Here is a 7,302-nt window from a genome sequence, read left to right as displayed (position 1 = left end):
ACCACAGCGTTTCTCTGACGATTCTAGTTGTTATCATTCTGGGGGGAGTTTGTTCATGTTTTTGTGAGGGTATCAACCCTAGGAGACACGGGGAGAACATGCAAACTCCACACAGAAAGGCCCTATCGCTCACACCCTAGGTTCGGTTGGCGATAGGGCCTTTCTGTGTGGAGTTTGCGTGTTCTCCCCGTGTTTCCTAGGGTTGATACCCTCACAAAAACATGAACAAACTCCCCCCAGAATGACAACAACTAGAATTGTCAGATCCATTTCTCCATGTATAGGTCCAAATGCCCAACGTTGAGCTTGACAACGAAACGTTTTTAACAGACGCCCCCATATTTACATATATATATATATAAAAAGTATGTCATGTGACATCACTTCCTGTACAGACAGTCAGACAGACAGCCATTGACTCCGGCCTAACAATGGCTACTTTCTATGACGGTAGTCCCATATGACATAATGGACTGGACTATCTCCATATATAGTTCATGTTTTTGTGAGGATATCAACCCTAGGAGACACGGGGAGAACATGCAAACTCCACACAGAAAGGCCCTATCGCTCACACCCTAGGTTGGGTTGGCGATAGGGCCTTTCTGTGTGGAGTTTGCCTAAACATGGAGATGTGGTACAGAAGGACTCATATATGTGCATAAAAAGTATGTCATGTGACATCACTTCCTGTACAGACAGTCAGACAGACAGCCATTGACTCCGACCTAACAATAGCTACTGTCTATGACGGTAGTTCCATATGACATATTGGACTAGACTATCTCCATATATAGTGTTATCCACATCTCCATGTTAGGACTCATATATGGGCATAAAAAGTATGTCATGTGACATCACTTCCTGTACAGACAGTCAGCCATTGACTCCGGATTAACAATGGCTACTGTCTATGACGGTAGTCCCATATGACATATTGGACAAGACTATCTCCATATATAGTGTTATCCACATCTCCATGTTTAGACAGCCAATGACTCCGGCCTAACAATGGCTACTTTCTATGACGGTAGTCCCATATGACATGATGGACTGGACTATCTCCATATATAGTGTTATCCACATTTCGTGTAGCCGCCCTGTACAGGAAGTGATGTCACAACTCGCTGACATCACACTGACATCACAGAGGAAGGAATATATATATATTACTGTTGTATCATTAGTTTTATATAAACCCAAATGGAAAAAGGAAATCTTTGTTGCCGGACAACGCCAGTTGGATTCTAACCAACAAACCATTAAAGGTTTAACACCACTTAGGCTAGACACAGGTTCGTAATTAATACCAGGTAGGAGAGCAATAAGTGGGCTCGAACACCCAGAGAGACTGACACCAAACGTTGTTCAGGGGGGTACAAAGGTACAAAATGTTTATTTGGCCTATACAAAACGGGATCTCTAAAATGCCCTTTGGACAAATACAAAAAGAAAACCTGAATATCTAAACGGCGCCGCTACACTAAAACATAATTCAAATCATTTATTAATGGTTAAAATGTTATTAAAAGGTCATCTTGGATCCACTAGTAAAGTGCAAGGTGCAGATCGTGAGCACTCTACTAGTAATCGTCTGTTCGACAAATGATAGCCAGGGGGTGAGCACCAGGGAACCACAGTAGCCACACAGCTCAGCAGGGATAGGATTCCACAGTATACGTCCTACGTCTCACTTCTACAACAGCTCCTGAAACACACAATAGGAGGCCGCCAGCTCATCTGTTCATAGATATAATATTTGGTGGTCCTCAGAGTGCGGTGCTTAATTTCAATGTGTCGCGATGGAACGGTACTTAGTCACACGGGAAGCGGTCGCTTCCCTCTGAGTGTTATGGACGTGCGACACACTCAGGCCCTCACTCCGTCTGCCTCTCTCAGGGGACCAGGTAATCGTCTCCTCCGTCCTTCTTCGTCTCTCTCACCGGCGGTTTCAGGTACTCGTCTCTTCCTCACAGCGGGCCAAGCAGCCTCTCTCACAGGCAGCAAGTCTCTCCGTACGCTGTAACTTATAAAGTTCACACAATGTCTCTCGCTTAACGTAGCTTAGCTACTGCACTTAGTCCCACGAGTCTCCTGGCTCTCTCACAGCTCACAGCACACCTGTGCTCTTCCCCTGCTCAACCTGAATGAGAGTCAGCCACTCTTTCATAGTGCTATGCTCCGCCCAGCTGCCACACCATTGGCCAGCCGCGACGCCCACTTATTCAGTCACTTAAAGTCCCACTGTTCATTCATAAAGAGGAGAATAGGGTTAAGGGAAAAGGAAGTTTTTTCAACATAATACCATAACGAAAATACAATGTGTTTAAATAAAAGAAACAAAAAGAAATCAACATTGTAGTTAAAGAAATAATACAAAAAATGAAAAATAACACACCTTCCTTCCATCCCCATCACACTAGCAGAGCATTGAACCATTCAGAGCGGAATATGTCTAATTATAGCTCTATGAAACTTGAATTCTTGACACTGAAATGGGCAATGACGGAAAAGTTTAGAGAATACCTGCTGGGATACAAATGCATAGTGTGGACTGACAACAATCCCCTCAGCCACCTCAATAGTGCCAAATTGGGGGCTGTCGAGCAACGATGGGCTGCCGAGTTGTCAGCTTTTGATTTTACTATAAAGTATCGCTCTGGTCGCACTAATGTCAATGCTGACTCTCTCTCCAGGCAGTATCGCCCCTCCAGCGGCTCTCCTGCTTTGGAAGCAGTCCTACCGGGAACGTCCATCCCTGAATTCCTGAGGCAGAAGGCAGCAGAGCGGCCATTGCAAGTAGCCCAAAGGAGCATCTCTGCTTTCCCTTCCTATTCCATCGACCACTTGCTTAAGCTGCAGAGAGAAGATCCATCGATTGCCATCTTCCATCAGTATTGGCGACGCAAGCGAGGCCCTGATCGTGCAGAGCGGCAAGTACTGTCAAAACCAGTGTTGGAGCTCCTGCGCCAGTGGGACCGAATGACCGAAGTGGGTGGGCTCTTGTACCGTCGCATTCACCGGCCTGATGGAGAGGAAGGAGTGAATCAATTGAGTCCTTGAGAAACGACATCTTGCACCAACTGCATCAGGGCCATGGCCATCAAGGTGTTGAGAGGACGACAGAGCTCGTGAGGGAAAGGTGCTACTGGCCAGGGATGTACGAAGATGTCAAGAAGTGGTGTCAGAACTGTGAGCGTTGTGCCTTGTCCAAACCCACCCTGCCCCCTATTAAGACATCTATGGGTCATCTACTGGCAGGTAGGCCAAACCAAATCCTTGCCATTGATTTCACTCTTTTAGAGCGCTCCCAAGATGGGAGGGAGCATGTTTTGATAATGACAGATGTCTTTTCAAAGTTCACCCAGGCTGTCCCGACCCAGGACCAGCGAGCTTCGACAGTAGGAAATGTCCTGGTACAAGAGTGGTTTTATAGGTTTGGGATACCGGCTCGTCTCCACTCTGACCAGGGAAGAAACTTTGAGAGCTTGTTGATACAACAGCTTTGCAATCTCTATGGCATCCAAAAGACGCGTACCACTCCATATCGGCCTCAAGGTAATGGCCAGTGTGAGCGCTTTAATCGCACTCTACACGGTCTCCTGCAAGTCCTCCCACCGGCCAAGAAACGGGACTGGCCACAGTACTTACCCCAGGTTGTCTTTTCATATAATACGACCCCTCATCAATCCACAGGTGAGACACCGTACCTCTTGATGTTTGGTCAGGAACCTCAACTGCCTGTGGATTTCCTTCTTGATAGGATTACCACTCCAACTGAAGGATCCATTGGGGATTGGCTGAGAGAACACCAACGCCGCCTCCAGACTGCTTTTGATGGGGCCAAAGACCGGCTACAGGCAGCAGCCCATCGCAGAAAGGAGCGACATGATGAACGTGTGGGACCTAATGCTCTGTCGGAAGGCGAACTGGTTTACCTTCGGGACAACAGCGTTCGAGGTAGAACGAAGATTCAAGATCTGTGGGGTCCCACTGTCTACAGAATTATAAAGGCACCTCCAGAGGGTGGTTCGGTGTATTCCATCACCCCCTGCGCCGCCCCAGGTCCGACCAAGCATGTCAACCGTACACAGCTTAAACCAGTACCTGTAACCTCCTGTGTCCCACTTAGGGTGAGTCCGACCAGACCCGCTGCTCCGATGGACAGTAGTGCAGAGGAAGATGCTGGTGGAGAATGGTGGACCACGACTCAGCCTCAGCCCACAGGTGAAGTAGCACATCCACCCATGGCCCATCCCTTGTTCCCATGTCGTCAGTCCCAGGAGAACCCGGACCGGCTTCACCACCCAGAGAGGAAGCTCCCATTGCACCAACCAGTAATACAGATGCCAGCCCCCAGGAGAGGTCAGTTCGCGAGACAGCCGGGAGGCACACCAACATCCACCACCTCCCACTGGGATAGAGGAGATGGGGCTGCAACCTCTCGGATTCCTGGGACAAGCAACATGATGGCTGCCAGTTACAGGCCATAGTAGTTTCTGTTATTTTATTTTTTATCGTCGGGGCGACGATACAAAGTGGTGGGGTAGGTTGTAACAGGGAGACCTGCCTCTAGTCAGGGCTCTGTGTCTGTCCACGCCCAAATCGCACAGGTGTAGGTAGTCACTCGTTTACCCCTCCCCTATAAAGCCTGGTGCTCAGGCACTCATTCCTTCTTGGCTCTCTGTAGAGGCGGTTGGCTTGTCTGAGACAGGTAGGCAATGGTGGCGTTTTGGCCTTAACTGTGTAAATGTGTAAATGAGTGTACTCACCTTTAATGGTCCTGTTTCTCAGGGCCCTTGCCTTCCATGTCCCACTGAGGATGAAATTCCACCTCTGTTACAGTATTAAGGTGTCCAGGTGTTTATAGGGCCAAAGCTGGTATAACCAGAGGTATGTGGAATAATGTGCATGGCTTGATATACTGTATATGCTGCCCTACTGGTTTTAACACTATTTTATATTTGTAGGCTTCAGCCAGTGTGCCCTTGGTGTTCCCATCCCACTGTGTCCCAGACAGTATACTGTGAACTGCCATGAGTCAGACGTCCCCTATACCTGTGTACACATGACCTTGAATGCTGAGGTAAAATAGGAGTTTGTATATTGATGTGTTTAATGTATATAATTATAATACGTGGAAGCTAATTGTAGTTTTGTTTTATCCTATAGGAATAAGCTCCGCTTATGCTGCATTTGCCCCTTTTCCATATAGTTGTTTTCTTTTGCATTGTATTTTACTTTCATTGATAACCCAACTGCTATAGCCTATATTAATTGTTGTTTCCTTATTTACTCAGATTGAGTTGGAGGTGACTGTGGGCTGTGTGGGGGGAGAACTGTGCGGAGGGCTCGTTGCCCACCCTTCTGTCCACTGCATGCTTTTGCTGTGTGTTTAGTGTGCACCTAACCCACCCAGTGTGTAAGTGTGTTTTACAGTGTGTATTTGTAGTGAAATAGTTTGAACCCTCACCGTACTAATCCTCTCTATTTCTCTCTACTCCTCCCTAGTCTTAACTCTAATTAGCAACTAGTAACTTTTAACCATCTGACTTGTGATAAATAAAGCTGACATTTTATTGTTACTTCTGCATTTGATTGATCTAACTTTAAACTATTGTTTGGATAACAGCTTGGAATAAATCTATATTCTTATACTTGAGAAGCACGTCTCTGTTCCCTTTACTTTACAAACGAACCTGTGTTGCTATTCAATGTGATTGTATTAGCACGTTATTCTTTGGGCGAAATTCCCAAAGTGGCGTTGTCGAGGTTATTACTATGTTGTAAATCTGCTATGGTTACATCTAGATAGATATCCATTTACATTGTTATATTGCTGTTAATGTACTGACATATTATCTTGTTTATTATTGTGATGTTTTTTTATCTGCTTATTGTAAGTCGCTTTGGATTAAAAGCGTCTGCTAAATGCCTAAACTGTAAACTGTAAACTGTGCGAGACACTTCCAGTTCCTGGGGCTACAATCTGCCTCCAAAACTATTATTTTGATCTGTGAGAAGTTCTGTCATTGGTCGATTAAACTGGGGGCCCATTCAATATAACAGACTAATCAGGACCGCCTCTTGTTCTTGTTCATGGTTGACTCGACCTGTCTGTCAATTAGCCCCAGTCGGCTGGTTCATGCTCCAATGAGCTGCTAATGACAGAGCTTCTTACAGATCGTACAGAGCTTCTTAAAGACAACTTTAAACTTGCCACGGTGACAACTGATGAAGTGTTTAAAAAACTGCGCACCCTACCTCAATTCAAGGCCGCTGGCCATGATAAAATCGCCCCCAAATTTCTCATAGACTCAGCTGCCACCATTGCCCCAATCATTACCCATATTATTAATCTATCTATCAAGCAGGGTTATGTCCCCCAGGACTTCAAATTAGCTAAGGTAACCCCCCTGCACAAAAAAGGCAGTAAACTTGACCCTGGCAACTACAGGCCAATCTCAATCCTTAGTTCCATTGTCTATGAACAGGTGGCTAAATATCTTGAAGAGAATAAACTGATCTACGAGTTCTAGTCTGGCTTCAGAGAGTCCCATTCCACAGATACATGCCTCCATCTATTTGAATGATTACATCAAACGTGAAATTCACGATGGCAAATATTGCGGCATGGTCATGCTGGACCTCCAGAAGGCATTTGACACCGTTGATCATTTTATTCTGATTGAAAAACTCAAAGCTATTGGTCTTGATAGCACAGCAGTGAGATGGATGCACTCTTACTTGGTGGGGAGGGAACAGATGGTGGAAGTCAACGGAACCCTGTCCCCCCCCCCCTCCCAGTAAACTGTGGAGTACCTCAAGGGAGTATACTAGGACCACTGTTGTTCTTAATATACGTAAACGACATGTCATCTGCTTCAAGCAGATAGTACTACTATCGTCAACTTAAAAAGAAAAGCATGAGATCCTACAAGAAAATATATTCCCATCCATTTAATCTATTTAAAATTCACAATTGGGACCATGCACCTTCATGACTAATTCTAGGCACATACAGATTGACTAAAACTATGATGAAAAATATTCATTGAACAGAAACTATAACTAAATATATTGTCAATTTTGTCAGCAAATAAAAGCTGGAAATGTTAGGGAGGGACTAGACAAGAGATCAAAGTAGTAGTACTCATTCTGACTTTCATCCAGACGGAAGCTCACAAGCTGAAGTTATTTCATCAGATAAGCTGGTAGGTTTATGTTGAACTTGAAATACAACAAAGAAAACATTAACCTGGGCTAATAACATCTAAAATAAAGGCTAAAGGTCCATTCACA

This window comes from Nannobrachium achirus (assembly GCF_963921795.1).
Source record: "Nannobrachium achirus genome assembly, chromosome: 4".
NCBI classification, from domain to species: Eukaryota; Metazoa; Chordata; class Actinopteri; order Myctophiformes; family Myctophidae; genus Nannobrachium; species Nannobrachium achirus.
Note: the sequence above shows the minus strand (reverse complement) of the source record.